The sequence below is a fragment of the Petaurus breviceps genome, unplaced genomic scaffold (assembly GCF_028583685.1).
Source record: "Petaurus breviceps papuanus isolate PSGF00001 unplaced genomic scaffold, PetGlider_PUasm1.0 131, whole genome shotgun sequence".
NCBI classification, from domain to species: Eukaryota; Metazoa; Chordata; class Mammalia; order Diprotodontia; family Petauridae; genus Petaurus; species Petaurus breviceps.
This window is the reverse complement of record NW_027185674.1, coordinates 5,900,859-5,921,372: the sequence shown is the minus strand read 5'-3', so window position 1 is coordinate 5,921,372 and position 20,514 is coordinate 5,900,859. Positions and strand designations below refer to the sequence as shown.

Here is a 20,514-nt window from a genome sequence, read left to right as displayed (position 1 = left end):
CTCCTGACTTCAGGACCGGTGCTCTATTCACTGTACCACCTAGCTGCCCCCTCTCTTGATAATCTAATCAGCTCCCACAGGTTCAGTTATCTTCGTGCAGATAATTTCTAGATTTACACATCCAGCCCTACTGTCTCTCTCCCAAGCTAGTCACACATCACCAACTGAATCTTGGACATCTCAAATCAATGTCCTGTAGACATCGCAACCTCAACAAGTCCAAAACAGAACCCATTATCCTCCCTACCCCAAATCCTCTCCTTTCTGGGGCTTCCTTATCACTATTAAGGGCACCACCCTCCCAGTCACCTGCCCTGTGACCTCAGTATCATCTTCAGCCCCTCATTCTTACCCACATATCCAAATTGTTGCCAAATCTTGTCATTTCTACCTTCACAAGATCTCCCATGTTCTTCTCTCCTCTCTCCTCACACAGCCACAACCCTAGTTCAAGCCCCTAACACCTCTTACCTCAACAATGGTCTCCCTGGACGTTATCAAATCATAGGTTCTTGGAGCTAAAAGGTCATATGAAATCCAATTTCCTCATTGTATAGATGAAGATGAATGTGAAAATGAAGATGAAGGCTTAGATGAAGATGAAGATGAAATCAATGACTTGCCCAAGGCCACATGGGTAATAAATGGCAGAGCCAGGATTCAAACTCAGAAACCCTGACTACAAACCCAGTACTTTAGGCACTGCATGATAATGTCTTGAAGGCACAGAAGAATGTCAAGATGTGGAGAAATGTTGATAATGGCCATTAGGCATGGGAGAATGGGGAAGAGAGGAGGCAACTATGCCAATGTATGGAGACAGGAGAGGTCAGGACAGTAGAGAGAACCCAGCAGGGTCCCATGGTTAAAAGAATAAGGTAAAAGACTCATAACTACCCTACCAAGCCTGGGTAGCCATTTCCTGCTCTGTCCCTTCCTAGCTGTTCTTCCCCAACACAATCAGGACCCAGAAATACTTTGAAATTCTTTAATTTCATCATATCCTCATCTGTGATTACCATTTTTGGTTTGTCTACAGGATCTGAAATTAGAAGCCACTATGTACAGCTGTGTAAAGTGAGAGCCCCAAACTGGAGTTGATCTGCTTTAAAATGCTATTTTCAGATTGTTAAGATTTTAAAATGTACAAGGGAGGCAACATGGCATAGTCAAATGAGAACTAGGCCAGGGTTAAGGAGACATTCCCTGAATCTATTGTCAGCTCATTGTGTGGCCTGGAGCACATCATCTGACCTTTCTGCACCTCTGTTCTCTCATCTATCAAATGAAGGGGTTAGACGAGATAAGGGCTCTTGAAGTCCTACGTAAATTCTATAAATGCTATGAATTCTCAGCCCAGAGGAATGGATGGTGACATTTCAGACACTACAAGAACAAGATAATGGAGGAGAAAACTAAGGTCAAACAGGCCTTTCCTGACATTCAGGGCCTACCAACTGGGCAGCCAGCTTCTCTACTGATACATGCAGAAGCCTTGAAACTGAGGGCTGTGGATGGCTCCGCTTCTCAACCTCAGGACAGTCAAGATCGGAGGACTTGACTCTTATTTCTGTATCCTACATGGAACCCCCAAGCTAGAGCCCAGTTTTGGGCCAAGAGTATCCTGAAGAAGTACACCACATGTCCCCAAGTAACCCAGGAAAAAACTGGCTGACAAACCAAGCAGGCGGCAAATGCCAAGGAAGTGACTAAAGCCCATTGGGACCAAAATAGCCACAGCATCCTTTAATCACAAATTACTTTGTGCCAAGTTGTGGGATCATTTTTACCAATAGTAACTTCCTAATTCTCCCTGTCTGCCTCCCTCTGGAACACCGGGTCAGGAAGAACTAGATGCTAGCTGCATTCTACAGCAAAGGGCTCCTAGCAAACCTCCCCTACCAATTAGGTCCTAAAAGAGCACTAAATTTGGAGTCAGGAGACTCACATTCCAGCCCCAGCTCTACCACTTGGGCACATTATTTAATCCCTATGGGTACTCAGTCTAGCAATCTGTAATATGAGCGTAGAGAGTCAGCATGCATTATATAGTATATAAAGCTGGCCTTAGAGTCAGGAAGTTCAGGGTTCAAGTCTCTCCTCTAACACATATTGACTATATTACTAGGCCAAGTTATTTAAATCCCTCAGTGTAAAAGGCAACTGACTTTCTGAGAGGCTAAATAGTAGAATAGTTGCTGATCTGTATTTGCAGAGGGAGATTTGAAATAAGGAGTTCACTGAACACTTATATACATAGGTCTAGACCAAATGATCAAATTAAAGGGGAAAAAAAATGAATGCTGAGAAACTTAGAAGAGATCAGGGTCTGGTATGTGAGTGAGAGGAAATATGACAAAGACCACGGCCTTTTAGCCTTCTCTACCAATTCTGTTTTACTCTGGGCAGCTAGGAGGTACAGTGGATTGTACCAGGAGTCAGGTTCAAACCTGACCTCAGACATTTACTAGCAGTGTGACTTTGGACAAGTCACTTTGCCCTGTTTGCCTTGGATTCTGATCTGTCAAATGAACTGGAGAAGGAAATGTCAAAGCACTCCAATATCTTTGCCAAGAAAACCCCAAGTGGGGTCACAAAGAGTCTGCTATGACTGAAATGACTGAACAATAACACCACCAGTTCCATCTGCCTAGAAGAGGACTATGATGGGGTAAAGCTGCAAAAGTCTTCTCATCATGTTTTCCTCACTTCCTTATATTACCTGTCCCACATCATTGTCATGAGGAAAGTCTTGTGTAAACACTTTGTAAAGTACTATATACAGTAAATACAAACTCATTAATATTATATACATGATCACCTGCCCAATATGTTCACACAACATATTTTTATCATGTCATTCACCTGCTCAGAAAACTTCAATAGCTCCCCTTTGCCTACAGAACAAAGTCTCATCTCCTTAACTTGGAACTCAAAACCCTCTGCTATCTGTCCCAATCAACCTTATCTCACACAACTGACCCATATGATTCCTGCAAAATTGATCACTTTACTGCTCTCCAAACAAGCTGTATGCATTCCAACCTTGGAACCTTTGTTAAAACCATTCTCAATGTCTGAAATGATGTGATGTAGATTTGTTTTGTTTTTAAGGTTTTTTTCATTCATCAAAAATCCTCCTTCTTTTCCTCCCACTGTCTACTGCCTTCCCCCTTCCCCACTAAGAAAGAAAGTATATTCAAATCTTGGTTTTGCTACTTGCTGTCTGTATGACCTTAGGTAAGCCCCTTCCCCTCAGTGGGCCTCAGTTTCTTCATCTATAAAATGAAGTGGACAAATAAAATCATATCTAAAAGCACCTAAAATTCCAACCCTGGGCTACCATGAGATCTCACTGAAATCCCATTATTCATCCTGGCCCATAGGATCTCTCCCTCCTCCAAATCCCCACAGAATTTATTGTCCATACCCTAATTTGGTACCACCCATATACTTTTACTTATCTCTTTAATATGTGCAGACACACACACACGTATATATATATATATATATACACACACACGTGTGTGTGACCTCCCTTCCTGACTAAACAAAAAGATGTTAAGGCCAGATATTGTCTCATACTTCTTTGCATCCCCTGAACCTATGACATCTTAGACACTCAATAGGAATTTGTGGATGATGGTGAGAACCAGACAGGGCAAATAATTTGTCCATGGTAGCAGTGCAAGCAGGAGCTGGCTTTCAAGGGTGGATTTGGGGGGCAGGGTTTGGAGATCAGGGAACACCTCAATATCCTAGAACTCAAAACTCCTAAATCCCATTCAAATGCTTTATACCGCAACCCCATTGTGGCAGGGATATGATGACAGAACTCAGAACAGCATGTCTTACAGAGCTCAGAAACAATTATACAGAAGGAAGAAGCAGTAACAAATGTGGTATGGGTCAGAGTTAAGATCTGTGGTCACCGAGATAGAACTTTCAGACTCTCTCTCTGGTACACAAGTGTTTATAATTTGTAGCTTTAAAAGCCTGGGGTTTCCCCTAAGGGGAGAGTGGACACTGGATTTCACCTTTCACCTATGGAGTAGGGAGACACCTATACAACATAATTTTTTTTTTTAAAGAGATTCCAGGAAGACTCTATCCGAAAATATTTCCCCATCCTAAGTCCTTGGTGAAGCAGTTCAACTTTGCACTGCCCTCTTCTCTTGAGTCCTTGTCCCTTATCCTATCACCAAATCTGCCCTGCAAATCCTCTGCCTTGAGTCACTCCCACCATCCACACAAGTGCTGCTGAATGAAGCTGGAGAAAATCATACAACCATCTGTAATAGTAATGGAATATAAAGATCCCCCTGTATTGGCTCGGTTTTTGGTGTTAAAACCCAGAGCTTGTTAATCCCACTTGTGGGATGGACTTGTTGACATGAAAAGAGAGGGCTGGACTGGGAGGAGCTGGTGATGTAAATTTGGAGAGACACAAGAGAGAGGCAGAAGAACTTTTTGGAAGCAGCACCCTTTTGGAGGCAGAGAGAGACTGAGAGGATTGCTGAGGGCCACTTTGAATTGCCCAGTACTTTGAGAGCTGCCACCCCGAGCTGCCAAGGACTGAGGAGACATGGCTGTTTTGCTGGTACTTTGTCTGTCTGTTTTGATGTTGTTTTGCCAGATCTGTCCACTGGTGAAGGACAGTGCTGTTGTTGCAGAGGTTCTGGAACCTTGCTGTTGGTTCAGAAGCCCTGAAGAAGGATTCTCTTGTTGTATGTTTACAGAAATCCTGGAAGGGGGTTTTGCTAATGTTTTCAGGAGTCCTAGGACAGTTCTGCAGACAGAGAATGAATCAATGAAGAGACTGGCAATGTATCTTGTGGCCTTGCTAAGCTTTGTATCCCCAGGAACAAAGATTGCTGAGAACTTGCTGTGCTTAAGCTTGTTGTAACTCTGGGGTAAATTCAATTGTGATCCAAGGGTGGGGAACTTTTGACCTTTTTGTGTTCTATGATTGAACAAATGAATGTACTTTACTTATGATTGGAAACTAATCTCCATTTGGGAAGAGGGGCTTTGTGATGGACTAAATGAAGGTACAGCCTAGGGGTAGAGTAGTATTTAGAAGAGGGACTTTGTAATTGATTAAATGAATGTAATGTCCTGGGGTGGGGTAGTACTTGGAGATTATTGTATCACACTTAGTAAATGCTGTATTTTGAATGATGTCATGTTTTGATTCCCTCTGTTCTTAATTTTTCACTCAGTAAAATGGAGAGCACCCATGCTGGTATTTTGAACCTTGGGAAGTTGCCTTTGCTTGGCATTACATTACACCATCCTGACTGGATACACTACAAACTCCTGTTACTTTGACTCACTAGGCTCTCACTGCTACAAAGCAATTCTTTTATGCCAGCCTAATTAACACACTAACCTACTTATCACAGTGGCTCTTCCAAACCTTTGAATCCCTCTTCAAACTTCCCATGGAGGCTCTGCCTCCCCTCACCTTCCCAGCTGAGAACTTTGGGTTACATTTTACTGAAAATATTACAACCATTTGCTGAGAGGTCTCTCATCTCCCCTCCTCATCTTACATCACTCAGATGCCTTCTGCCACTATCTCTCCCTGTAGCACATGAAAAGTATGCCCTTCTCCTCGACAAGGTCAATCCCTTCACATGAAAAAGGGATGCCATGCCATCCCACCTTCTCCAGCAGATTGCTCCCTCTATTATCCCCACTTTCTCATATCTTTAGTTTCTTCCTGTCTACTGGCTGCTCCCCTACTGCCTATAAATATATGTCCACGTCTCCCATATTCTCAAAGTACCCTCACTGGATTCAGCCATTCTCCAGAAGCTATCATCTCATTATCTCTCTTCTCTTCTCTTCTGTTGCTAAACTCCTTGAAAATCCCATCCACACCAGGTGCCTCCACTTTCTTTCTTTCTCTCCCTAATTCTCTGTAGACTTGTTTCCAACTTCATCATTCATCTGACACTAATCTCTCCAAAGTTGCCAATAATTTCTCAATTGCCAAATTGAATGACCTTTTCTCAAACTTCATCCTTTTTAATCTCTCTGCAGCCTTCAACACTGTTGATCACCCTCTTCTCTTTGATACGCTCTTATCTCTAGATTCTATGACACCATCCTCTCCTGGTTCCCCTCCTACCTGCCTAACTGCTCTTTCTCAGTCTCTTTACTGAATCTTTATCCAGGTCACCTATTAATTTGGGGTATCCTATGGGGGTCTGTCTTGGAACTTCTTCTACTATCCTTTTATCTTTTAATGATCCCTTTATCTCTTGGTCATCTCATATCCTCCCATGGATTGAATTATCATCTCAAGGCTAGTCATTCTCAAATCTACTTTTCCAGCCCTAACCCTTCTCCTGACTTCCAGTCTTTCATCTCCAACTCCCTACTGGACATCTCAAACTGAATATGCCATAGACATCTTAAATGCAACAAGTCCAAAACTAAACATGTTATCTTCCCCCTCAAAATCCTCCCCCCCTTCTTAACTTCCTTTTACTTTTGAGGGTACCACCAGCCTCCCAGTAACTCAGCCTCATACCTAGGTGGCATTGTCAACTCTTCACTGTCTCTCACTCTGCATATCCAATCTGCTGCCAAAACTTGTTGATTTTTCCTTTGTAACAACTCCAATAAATTAAATGAATAGGAGGTATCAAGGAATCTAAGTGCATACCTCTCCGAGGGTTATTTGCATTTAAGAGGGGACAAGCACTGAAACCAAAGGAACAAAATTCTAATGATGGGACAAGATTTCCCATTAGAGAAGCCTTCAGTCCATACAACAGAAAGAACCACATGAGTATGGCCACCATGTTCAGCTCCCTGAATACAACATTTAAGGGGAAAAGAAATCCAAGTAGGGGTCATTGACTGAGGAGTAGCCCAATGAATGTGGTAGATGAATGGGACAGAATATTATTGTGCATCATGAGATAAGGAATTCAGAGAAACATAGGAAGATTTACATGAACTCCCACAGAGTGGAATAATCAGAACATGAGAAACAATAAACATGATACTAATAATAATGGAAATGAAAAGAATAATCCTAAAAACAAATACCATTCCTGGGAAACAGATAATGAAACAAACATCCCTTTTCCTAGGAAAGAGAGAGAAGACTCTAGGAGCAAAATATTGGATGCATTATTCAACAAGAACATTGTATCAGTTCTTGTTGTTGAACTGATTTTCTTTGTTTAAAGGAATAGTTCAGGCATGGGGCTGGCAGTATATCCAGAAATGACTGTCATGAAAATAACAGAAATCAATAAAAATCTATTTTAAAAGAAAAGAAACCCAAAGAAGTATTTCATAAGATATAGAGCTATAAAGAACATTAGAGAACCTAAGTCAACTCCTCCTTTTAAGAGATGGGTAAAATCCGACCCAGAGAGGTAATAAGATTACTTCCAAGTGAGTTAAAGGTTCCTGTGTGTACACCTAATGTATAAAGCCCCCCAAATAGTTAATATGCAGAGATTTAAAACATAAAGAATGGGGAGGGGAAGAATAGCCATTGAATTTTTTGAATTCTTTTTCAGGCTGTGATTTCACACATGAAATCTATGGTGAGAGCTTCTTCTGGAGATTGAGGCATCAGAATCTATCAGGGGTCTGCTGATTTTGTGGGTTACCTCTTCCACCCTTATCCTCCAGCTCTACAAGAAAGGAATTTAGATATAGAGGGTGGCCCTTCTTCTGACCACAGTGACCCAAGTCATAAAGTTCTGATGACCACCTATTACCAGCCTCAAAATGATCAACTCATTGATGGTGAAACAGGCTGAATGTGCTTCTTCCCTTGAGACAAAAGCGCCTATAGCAAATGCCAATCCATTATCAAATATGGTGTCCCTATCCTACTTAAGAACCTTAGAAAGCTCCCTGTAACACACCATCAGACACCCTAGTGAGAGCCATAGAACCCAAGTTTCTGTCTCTAATGAGGACACCAAGAGAGGGGTTATATAAACACTGCTCCTCTGTGGCATGGTACAATGTCAAGGGTTCAGAACCTGACTCTGCTATGAACTTGTGACTTTGGGCAAATCATTTCCCTTCTCTTGGCCTCAGTTTCCTTCTCTATAAAATGATTTCCATAAAAAAGTGGAAAGGGTCCACATGTACAAAAATATTGATAGCAGCTCATTTTGTGGAAAGGGTACCCATCAATTAGGGAATGGTTGAACAGGTTGTGATATATGAATGTAATGGAATACTATTGTGGTGTAAGCAATGGTGAACAGGCAGATTTCAGAAAAACCTGGATTTATATGAACTGATGCAAAGTGAAGTGCGCAGAACCAGGAGAACATTGTACACAGTAATAGCAGCACCATGCAATGATCAGCTATGATAAACTTAGTTCTTCTCAGCAACACAATGATCCAAGACAATTTCAAAAGACTCATGATGGAAAATGCTACCCACATCCAGAGAAAGAACTGTGGAGTCTGAATACAGATGGAAGCATACCATTTTCACTTTTTTTTTTTTTGGTTTTTGTTTTTTTCTTTCTCATGGTTTTTCCCTTTTGTTCTGATTCTTTCACACTATGACTAATGTGGAAGTATGTTTAACATAATTGTGTATACATATATATAGTTTATATAAATATACATATATATGCATACATACACACATATACTTAAACCTATATGATTGCTTGCTGTCTTGGGGAGGGGAGAGGGAAGAAGGAGGGAGAAAAATTTGGAACTAAAAATCTTACAAAAAATGAATGTTGTAAACTATCTTTACGTGGAATTGGAAAAAAAATATGAAGTGCAAAAAAGAAATTTTTTAAAATGATCTCAAAGGCTCCTTCTAGTTAAGAATATTATGGTCTTCCTTACTATAATACTAGTCTCAATGAACAGGGATGTGTCTTTAAAAACAAATTATCTAAATTTTATGTTAGAAGTTTGCTGTTTATCTCTGTATCCCCAGCACATAACATGAGACCTTGAACCACGTATATGCCTGTTTCATTTTTGTTGAATGAATGCTAACAGCTAATAGGAGTTAAAAGCTCCTATTCTTCCCAAAAAGAAGAAAATTAGAATCAGGAATGTCTTGGTCCAAGTCCCTCCTCTGATACTACCTGTGTAATCCTGGGCAAGTCACTTAATCTCTTTGTGCCTCACACAGCTCCCAGGGACTCATCTACTAAATTTATCCTGCCAGTGTGGAGTAGGTAGAGAAAGAATGAGTATTCCCAATTTTACAGATAAGGAGACTGATGATTAAGCAAATTAAGTGACTCCTCCAGGATGGAAAGTAAATGTTAGGGCCACAACTTTAACTTGGGTATTCTGGCTCTAAGACGCTTCCTACTAACCCACACTGCTGCCTATAAATCTTATTACAGAAGTGTTCAGTTTCTTGGAGTAACCAACTCATGGAGTAAGAAGTCCAATAAAGGTAATGTCCATAGGAATACCTTGTGCTTTTCAAAGCATTTATAGATACATTATTTCATAAAATGCCTGATCTGGAAAAAAAAAAAACATTGAAGGCTGCAAGATTAAGAAGGATGGAAGTAAGGGGCGGCTAGGTAGAGCAGTGAATAGAGCACCGGCCCTGGAGTCAGGAGGACCTGAGTTCAAATCTGGCCTCAGACTCTTAACACAAAAACTAGCTGTGTGACCTTGGGCAAGTCACTTAACCCCAATTGCCCTCCAAAAAAGGCAAAAAAAAGAATGGAAGTGTGAAAAGAGCTCTGACTCCAGAGTTTGAGGACCTGGTTTCAAATCCTATTTCTGACACTTTCTACCAGGGTGATCTTGAGAAATTCATGTCACTTTTCTGGTTCTCATTGACCTCCTTTGTCTCAGTGAGGAGGCTGGAGTGGAGAGTCTCTGAGATCTCTTCTGGCTCCACGAAGACTTGACTTTGAATCCCACCCCCTCCTGTTTATGTGACTTTGGACAAGTCTTTTCAACTCTCTTGGCCTCAGTTTTCTCAAGCTGGATCAGTGGATCATGCAGACTGCTGGGTGGAAGAGGGAAGTGGGAGGTGTAATAAGGAGTTATTATAAAGGATCCACTAATCTGTAAACATACTTTCTATAGACTGAATAAATTTTGTCTCATATTGTTAAGTATCCTTACATTTAAATATTTATGTTGTGATTAATGAAATACAAATTCATTTAAAAGCATAACTAGATTATAGTAATTTTATCATTTTTATTAAAAATCAGTGGATATTGATCATACAGCACTTTTCATGTAGAGGGAGTCTGCAAAATTGTGTGATATTAAAAGGGGGTCTTCACGTGGCTACTCTTCTCTGGACTTCCTTCAGATCTGTGATGTTCTTTAGTCATCTTCTCCCTTTCATTCACCCTAAACCTTCCCCATGCAAACTCTCTTCACCCTGTGACCTCTCCAATTGGTTCCTTCTGCCTTTCCATCAACCCATTCACACCGCCTTCTCTGGGACACCTGCATCTCCTGATTCAGTGCTTCTCTTCAAGTGTCTAAGTGGTTGTTGTTGTCATTATTGTTCAGTTTTCCAAATCTTCATGATTCCATTTGGGGTTTTCTTGGCAAAGATGTTGGCATGGTTTGCCACTTCCTTCTTCAGCTTGTTTTACAAATGAGGAAACTGAGGCCAACAGGGTTAAGTGACTTGTCCAGAGTTACCCTGCTAGTAAGTGTGTGAGATCAGATTTGAACTGAGGAAGATGAGTCTTCCTGACTCCAAGCCCAGTGTTCTATCCATTGTACCACCTAGCTGCCCCATATAGTTGTTAAGGAAGATCTCATAATAAGTTCTTCTGTTATTAAGATCACATTAGGGGGCAGCCAGGTAGCACAGCGAGTAAGAGCACTGGCTCCAGTGTCGGGAAGACCTGGGGATTGAATCCCGGGCTCAGACACTTAGCACCCACCCAGAAACACCTGACCGTGTAACCTTGAGCAAGTTACTTAACCCCAATTGCTTAGGGGTGGCCAGGTGGCTCAGAGAGTAAGAGCACCAGCTCCAGTGTTGGGATGACCTGGGGATTGAATCCGGGCTCCGACACTTAGCACCCACCCAGAAATAACTGGCCGTGTAACCTTGAGCAAGTTACTTAACCCCGATTGCTCAAAAAAAAAAAGATCACATTAGACGTTTTTTGGTTGCCTTATCACTTCATTGAATCATATTGAACTTTAAGTATCTGAGCCCAGATTTGGTCTTCTATCCACTGCACCACCTATGTGCTCACCTTATTTGATCTGAGCCTGTGACATCTCTCAGAAAAGTATAAAGCTTTTCCAGAAACTGGTCTTTAGAATTCCTTGCCCTCTGTCCTATTCTGTATCCCTTCCCCCTTCCTGATGCCCTCCCTCTCTGTCAGTCAGTCCTCTACCATTTAAAGAGTGAGACTGAAAACAGCTTAAAGTATGACCTGTGCCATTCTGTACTTGTGTTTGTAGGAAGCTCAGAGCCTTAAGCTGAAAAACGCTCAGGGTGCATCTATACTGATGGGTAATGTTAGCCAGGATTGTTCTCAGGACTCCAGGGCCAGGACTCAATAACTGCCACCTAGCTGCCTTGAAAGAAGCAAGTAGGAAGTAGAAACAATGGCTCGACTTTATAGAGCACAGATTTTGGCTCCATAGGAGGATTTCCTTAACAACCAACTCTGCACAAAAACTCGGGAGGTGGTGCTGTGGGTTTTCATTGAGACACAGGATGACCATTTGCCAGGGATGGGATAGAGGGTATTTATGTTCAACTGCATGCTGGACGAGATGGTGTCCAGTGTTCCTACTGCTCAGAGATCTGGTGATCCTCTGGCCATGCACCAAACTCCCACTATTTATGCCCTCCCCAAGGTCACTAGAGATTTGTTGTAAAAACTACAATAGCGGGTTAATCTAGCACTAAGTCCCAGCTTTGGGCATATTTTAGAGACCCCAAAGCCCTACCTCCAGTGTCTCACTCTAAACTTGGAATTGGGGGAGCCAGCCTCTTCCTCTCGCCTACCCTTCTCACCACCCCCCACCTCAGCTTCAGCTTTTCACACCCAAGTGAAAGAGGAAATGCCACAGCAGCTGTGAAAGACTCTCAGTGGTGGTTTATGGAAGTAATTACCAGGTTCTGAGTGTTCCTTGCCAGTTCTTGTTCCTGACTCACTATCTGACTCAGAATTATTATTTTTTCTATAGAGGAAAAAAAATGTGTGCTTTTTTTTTTCTCTCATTTTTCTCTCAACTCTTATGGAAGAGCTTAGGGAAAGGGAGGAGATGGAGATGGTTTAATTAATTCAGGGACAAATTTGGTGGCCAGCACAGGGAGGAGTCCCCTTCACTCAGTACAAAGGGAAAGATTCCTTGACAGGCAGGATGGAACCCCTCTGAGGGAAGGGAAGGAAGGAGAAGGACTCGGTTCAAGTGTTTAAGTGGATGAGAGACTTTCAATACTTTCCCTTCCTCCTCTGAAGTTCTCTTCATGGCAGGTGAGCCTGCGTTTTCTAGTTTACGTCACCAGGACACAAGCTCTGGCAGATCCTGCCAAACTAGAAAGACTTTACTCATGGACTCAGTGACTGACTCTTCATCTGTTGTCCAAGGATCAGTATACTTGAGTTCAAAAAGGTTTTTCAGTTAGGGGATGGCCACCAGGCCATTTTCTTTTATAACAACTACGAAGTCTACTGAGGCACAGAGGATCATGATGTGCATCTCTGAAGGGAAACTCCACAAAGATGAAAACAGAAGTATTGAAGGACTATAATCAAGGACTCTTGGCAAGGAGATAGGACTAAAATCCTTTTCAGAATGATGATCTATGTTGGATTTGAGATCCAGAAAACTGGGTTCAAAATCCTGGCTCTTTGGACCCCAATTTCCTCACCTATCAAAAATGGGGTGTTGGACTGAATGTCTCCCAACTTAAAAATTCTTCTATGATCTTGAGAGTGACTTTGGAAGGCACAATTGCCCAGAGCTCTGAGTGCACTTTGCCTGAGTCCATATAAGTGAGGGATGGCAGGAAGTAAGGACCCAGAGGGAACTGAGAAACATTAGCAAAGATAAGGCTCTGAGGTCCAGGGGGTAGAAAAGAAAAAAATATGCCTTATGGAATTTTTCATGAGAAGTACTGGAAGTTGGGGGATGAGAAAAGAGAGGGAAGAGCTGGGAGGAGAAAAGCATCATTTAAAACCATGGAATGAGTCAAAGTATTACAAAGACTTCACTAGTAAATCTTGGCAAATGAACTCAGTGGGTCTCTTTCCTGGACTCCCTGCCTCCAATCTCTTCTCCATCCAGTCCTTCCTACATGTTGTAGAATATGTCCAAAGTGGTCAGTAAAAACCTCTTGGCTACAATGACGACAATATTAGACTTTATTCGAGGTTGAGATGCAATGAGGTATACATTGGAGGGTACATTGGATTTATAACAAGGAGAACCTGAGTGAGAGGCTGAGAAGCACTCAAGAAATGAGACTCTGAAGACACAAGAAAAAGTTATTCTGATAAGGATGAAAAAGGGGAATTGCCTGAAGAAACATTGTGGATGAAAAGGGAATTCTAAGAATCTCAGATTCTTAAAGGACAAATGCAGAATGCATAACCAAGAAATTTAGAAGGGATACTCCTTTAAGACTAGTGTCAGCAACACGAAAGTGAGTGAGCCTGGCAATGAATGACAAGAACAACAAAAAGGTTATTCAGTTCTGTTGGGGTCAAGAAGAGAAACAGGGGTAGGGGGACAGAACTGCTTGCTACTGCTCAGTGTGGACAGTATGAGGATGATAAATGGCGTGAGAAAGCTGAACTACTTAACTCTGGCTTTGCTTTTGTTGTCCAGAAGTGCTACCTGTGATGCCTCATCATGACATGGAGGTAATTCTGGGTTCTCCAACATTATTTCAATGCGGTACAAGTTACAGATGCTACCATTCTAGAAAGGTTTTAAGTATCATTTCAGGGGCTGATTACATCTACTGTCACAAGTCTAGCCTCGTAAAGTATGGTGAGGCTCCTCACCAGGTGGGTGGCCACTAGACAATGCCCTCTTTGGTCATGGCAACCCATGAAACAAACAAACAAACGAATGAATGAATGTTCCTAGCATTGATTTTATTAATCACTTACTATTATGCAAAGCATTGTACTAAGACTTCAGGATGCAACAGAAAAGACAGCCCTGAATCTCAAGCAGCTCCCCTTCTAACAGAATTAACAACATACATAGAAGATTTCAGCTGCAAGTCAGGGAAAAGGTCCACGGTCCTTAGTCAACTAGGTGGTGCAGTGGATAAAAGGCAAGTCACTGAACCTCTATCTCAGCTTTCTTATCTGTAAAATAAGCACCTCCCAGGGTTGTGGTGCAGATCAAATGAAATAACATTTGCAAAGTTCTTTATCAACCTTAAAGCACTATATAAATGCTGGCTATTATTACAACTATTATAGAATAGCCTTCAGGCTATGTAGCCCCAAGACCTTCTGCCATGACAGTGGCAGAAAGCCAGAGAAGGGAGCAGAGGGTGCTAAGAATCAGTTTTTGTTTTGTTTTTTTTGTTTTTGGAGACGGGAAAGTAGAGCAATTGGGGTTAAGTGACTTGCCCAAGGTCACACGGCTAGTTTTGTGTTAAGTGTCTGAGGCTGGATTTGAACTCAGGTCTTCCTGACTCCAGGGCCGGTGCTCTTTTCACTGCAGCACCTAGCTGCCACAAGAATCAGTTTTTAAACCATAATCTTATTGGCATTCTAAATGAAAGAGTCTTCTTCAAGAACTAAGTTGACATACTACTAAGCTAGGACTCAACCTTCAATCTATGAACTTTTCAAAATCCTGATCGTTGTTTTTCAGTACAATTTCTTTCATTTGTAATACTAGGTATTTTACTTTATGCACTTAAAAGCATGAAAGGGGGTCAATGGGTTTCATCAGACTTCCATTCCAAAGGGGTCCAGGACACAAAAGGTTAAGAACCCCTAATGAATTGAATCATAAGTACTAGCATTCTCACTATAAGGGAAACCACAAGTTATAAACACATTGCAGATAAACCAAAGCTTGGCTCATGAGTTCTCCTTGGACTGTCAAATAAAAGAGCTGGTTTCATTGCACACCCAAAAGTACTGAGAAGATTAATTTAGTAGCGCATTTGATGATCTCCCATGCTTGTGGTACAAATGATAAAGAGTTGCAAAAACACCACCATAATTTCAGCTTATACACCATTATCTGTTATAGAAGATGAAGAGGAAGAAAAATTCTATAAAGAATGCAATGAAATATTCTGAATTAATTCAATATCTAATTTTATTTTCAGTGACTTTGGTATTAAAAAGGGCATGGGGAAAGTGGTGGAAAAAATGTGTCGGAAAATATGGCTCAGGGGGAAGAAATTAAAAAGGTCAGAGGCTGGTGGAGTACCCGGAAGTGATGCCTCTACTAAACACTAATACTGAATACTAACACTGAAGTTTTCTTCAGTGGGAAGCACAGAAGATAATACAACAAAGGACAGACTAATTGTATTTTAATTTAAAAAAATTACTAATGACTTATCTTTCTTTTATTTAATTTTTTGAGGCAATTAGGGTTAAGTGACTTTGCCCAGTAAGTGTTTGAGGTCAGATTAGACCCCAAGTCCTCCTGATTCAGAGGCCACTATACCACCTAGCTACCTCTCATGTTTAAATCAGTTATCTCTGCCATCGACTCCCTAAAACATAGACCCAAATCAACACCAAATTAGAAAAATAAAAGTGAAGAGAAAATAAGTCATGTTATTAAAAATGCTTCCCTCCACAACCCAGCTCTCACCTACATTTCCAGTCTTATTTCCTATGACTCACCCTCATATACTCTCCACCCTAGTTTCTCTACAGGACAATCCATGTCTCAACCTCATACCTTTGCATGGGCAGTCTCCCCCAGATCTGGGAAACCCTGGCTCTCACCTCCAGCCCTCGGCATCCTTGCTTACTCTCTTGCTTCCTTTCCAACACATTTCAGGTGCCACTTCATCCATGAGGTCCTTCAAGATGCCTCTAGTTGTTAACACTCTCACCCTCTCAAAATTGTTTTGCATTATTTTGCATGTTTTCGTGTGGGGGTTGCATCCCCCAAGAGAATGTTAAGTGCTTAAGAGCTAGGACTGTTTTGTGTTTGTCTTTGCATTCTCACTTCCCAGAATGGTGCCTGGCATACATGAACTTGATACATATTTGTTAAGTTTAATTGAATGTGACCAGCTTAATAACAACATTAGATAACATATATTGGAAGATTCAGTTGCAAAATACATGGAAAAGACCAGTGGTCTTAGGGTACAAGTGCAATGCTTGGGAGTCAAGAGGGCATAGCAGCATGACTAAGGCCTGGTGGGCATTTCTCCCGTACTAATGTTAGTTTGGGCAGCTACATAGTGCAGTAGATAAAGTGCTGGACCTGGAGTCAGAAGACCTGAGTTCAAATGCAGCATCAGACACTTACTAGTTATGTGACCCTGGGCAAGTCACTTAACCCTGTTTGCCTCAGGTCCTCATCTGTAAAATGAGCTAGAGAAGGAAACAGCAAACCACTCCAATATCTTTACTAAGAAAACTCCAAATGGGGTCAGGAAGAGCCAAACATGACTGAAAAAACAAAACCCTACAATAAAAACAATTATATAGTGCTTACTACATGCCAGTCACTGTGCTAAGTGCTTTCAATTATTATCTCATTTGAGCTTGACAACAACCCTGGGAAGTAGGTGCTTTATTATTATCCTAATTTTACAGATGAAGAAACTGAGGCAAAGAGAGGTTAAGTGACTTGCTCAAAGTCACACAGTGTAATGGTAATGGAATTTAAAGATCCCCTTGTATTGGCTTGGTTTTCAGGTTGAATGTTTACACCCAGAGCTTGAGTCCCACAAGTGGGGTGGACTTGTTGACATGCCAAGACGGGGCTGAACAGGGAGGAGTTGGTGCCGTGGATAGAGAGGCCCAAGCGGAGAAAGGCCAAAAGAACTTCTGGGAGCAGCAGCAGCATGGAGGCAGAGAGAGAGAGAACTGCCAAGAACAAGAATGCTGAGAGAGAGAGAGACCTGCCGGGAGCCAGAGTTGCTGAGAGAGAGAGAGAGAGCTGCCTGCCGGAGCTGCCCAGGACATCTGAGGGCCAGCCAGAGCTTCCCAGGACATCTGAGGGCCAGCCAGAGCTGCCCAGGACTTCTGAGGGCCAGCCGGAGCTGCCCAGGACTTCTGAGGGCCACCCAGAGCTGCCAAGAACTGAGGAGGCATGACTGTGGTGCTGGTATTTTGTCTGTCTGTTTTGATGTTACTTTGTCAGATTCATTTGTTGATAGAGGCCTCAGACCTTGTTGTTGGGCCTAGGTTGATTTCTCAGGCAGAAAGTGAACTGAAGAGGATGCTAGCAATGTGCTGAATGTTATGGTGGCCTTGTTAAGCTGTGTCTTCCCAGGAACAGAAACTGCAGGAAAGGAAGCCTCGGGTCTCAATGTGTATGAATGTGAGAATCTGCCTCCAGTCAAGATGAAAAGGCCTCTCCTTGGGTACTTAAGCTTGATTATAACCCAGTTGTGACCTAGGGGTGGGAGACTTTTGTCCTTTGTACTTTGTGATTGACCAAATGAATGCATCTTGTTTAAAAGAGAACTGTAACTTGTACTTTAACTTGTAACTTTGTACTTTGTACTTGTACTTTGTGATTGAATTGAGGACTTACTAAATGATTAAGTTACCAAATGAATGTTATCTTTTTCTTAAAACTAAGTGACCACTTTGGAGACAACTACTGGCCATTCTAGTGTTAAGTTGTTGAGTTGTGAAATGGTGAATGCTGCATTGGATTTTCTCTTTTCTGTGAATGTTTTGCCTTAATCTGTTACTGAATAAATGGAGACTTACTATGCTCGTAATCTGAACCTTGGAAGCTGCTTGCTTGGCGTTACACACAGCTAAAAGTGTCTGAGGCTACACATGAACTCAGGTCTTCCTGCCTCCAGGCTTGGCATTCTACCCACTGGGCCACTGTCCTTGTTTGTGACTATCATAGAAGCAAAGAGAAAGAGGACCATTTCCTCTCTCTTTTAGCAAGCGTAAATACCATCTTAGAAACTGGCCTCCATTCCATCAAAAAAGAGGAGTCACACATTTCTTGGAACAAGTGCACAAACCTACCTCACCTTGGTCCTCACTTCTAAGTATCTGATAAGCAGAAAATCTTGTCATAGGCTAAATAATGATAAAGTTACACAATGAGAACAAATACAGACCAGTACACCTGTTAGATGAATGCAGAGAGAATTACTTGTTTTTCTATATATGTGTGTACACATATATGTATGTGTATATATGTATATATGTATGTATATGTGTGTGTATTAAATCTCCTTCAAATTCTGATCAGGGAGATTTCTTTCTTAAAGAATTTTGTGTTCCTGAATAAAAGTTTCTGCTGACCTGTCTTCAAGAGCATAAGCCATGACACTAAAAATAAACATTTATTTGATTGCTGAACAAATAGTGACATATAAATATAATGGAATGCTACTTTGCCATAAGAAATGATGAAAGGGGAGGTTTCGAAGAAACCTGGGAAGACTTATATGAGCTGATGCAGAAAGAAGTAAGCAAAACCAAGAAAATAATTTATAAAACAACAATGTTGAAAAGGAAAATTACTTTGACAGATTTAATATAACTGTGATTCCAGAGGACCCAAGCTGAAGCATGCTATCCAACTCCTGACCAAGAAAGAAGTAATTGGGGCGGCCAGGTAACACAGTGAGTAAGAGCACCAGCCCCAGAGTCAGAATGACCTGGGATCAAATCGGGGCTCAGACACTTAGCACCCACCCAGAAACACCTGGCCGCATAACCTTGAGCAAGTTACTTAACCCCAATTGCTTTAAAAAAAAAAAAGTAATAGATCCAAGGTACAGAATGAGATATACATTTTTGGAGATGGCCAATGGGAGAATCTGTTTTGTTTGACTATGTATATTTGTCACAAAAGATTTATTTTTCTTTTTTTTTTTGGTGGGGGGAGGAACCTTAAAGGGAGAGAGAATAATTTTCTGTTAATTGTAAAAAAAATTAAAAATTTTAAAATATATAATACATAACTTCCAAATAATAGAGAATATAGAATAATAATATATAATGCCCACCACTACTCCCAAAATCATTCGATTTGTTAAACAAACATGTAGTCTTAAAGACTTTCTTTTTCTGTCTATACATGTCAAGATCATATAAGATTCCTTAGAAATCAAAACAACAGAGCTAACTTTTTTCAGTTATTGTTTGATTATTTATATCAAATGAAGAATAAAACAGGGAGATGTGTCACTGCTATAAAAGATGCCAGTGAGTCAATGGGCATTTATTAATTATCTAGCATGAACCAGGCACTGTGCTAAGGCAAAGGACATAGCTGTTTGCACATGATTTCCCCCATCTGGAGCCACCAGACCACTGGCAGTCAAATCTATACTTTAGGAAGATGAATTTGACAGCTGAGTGGAGGGTGGACTGGAGTGGGGTAAGAACAACTGATTGACCATTGCCTTAGTCTAGGTGTAAAGTGAAGAGAGCCTGCACCAGGGAAGTGGCAGTGTCAGGGGGATAAAAAGGGGGTACGTATATGAGATGTTATGAAGGTAAAATCAACAGAACTTGGCGACATAATGACTATGAGGGATGAGAGAGAATGAGTAATCATTGATGAGACCTAGGTAGTGAGGCTAGGTGGCTGGGAGGATGGCGGTACCTTCAACAGTATTAGGGAAGTTTGGAAAGGCAAGAATTGGTGGGGGGGGGGGGTGATAAGTTCAGTTTTAGACATGTTAAACTTGAGATGTCTATAGGACATCCAGTTTGAAATACATAATTAGCAGTAGAAAGTAAGACTCTGGAGGTGAGATGTTAGAGATGTTTAAGTAGATCTGAGAATCAGCAACTTAGAGATGACAATTGAGTTGGTCAACAGTATAGAGGGAGAAGAGAAAAGGGCCTGTGATGCCACAAAGAGGTCAGATAGAGACCAAATTCCCTATACTTGATGGGGTTTTCTATATACTCCTGTTAGTGAGTGGCATTTTGCCAAGTACAGCAAACCCTAGAACACTGTGAAGCCTCCATGATGAAATTCACGTACCGAATGATGAAATTCATGAAGTAGTACAGGTGGCTAAGATTTCTAATGTCCACATACGAAAAACTAAGCAGATGAAGAATACCTAAAGGCTGTACATACATTTGGATGGACAAATGATAGAGCTAGCCAATCAATACGTGTATCTTGGACAGATACTTCAGGACATTGAGCTGGGCCTAGAATTCAAAAGGAAGAAGAACAGCACATATTGCCCTTGGAAAACCATGAAGCACTTTCCTGGACCCCAGTCTTCTCCCTGAAACAAATACTCACCAATAGTCTTTCAGTGATGCTTTACAGCTGTCAATCATGAAATACCACAATCTTCAAAGAATCAAAAAATGTAGGTCACTCAAAAGGCAATGGAGAGATGCACAGTACATGT

The 20,514-nt window shown here is 41.3% G+C and overlaps 1 protein-coding gene across 1 annotated transcript in view; it reads right to left on the bottom strand.

Moving 5' to 3' along the window:
- The window catches only part of ST8SIA5 (ST8 alpha-N-acetyl-neuraminide alpha-2,8-sialyltransferase 5), a 114,407-nt gene that overhangs the window by 74,353 nt on the left and 19,540 nt on the right, over window positions 1-20,514 (bottom strand). The window lies entirely within an intron of this gene.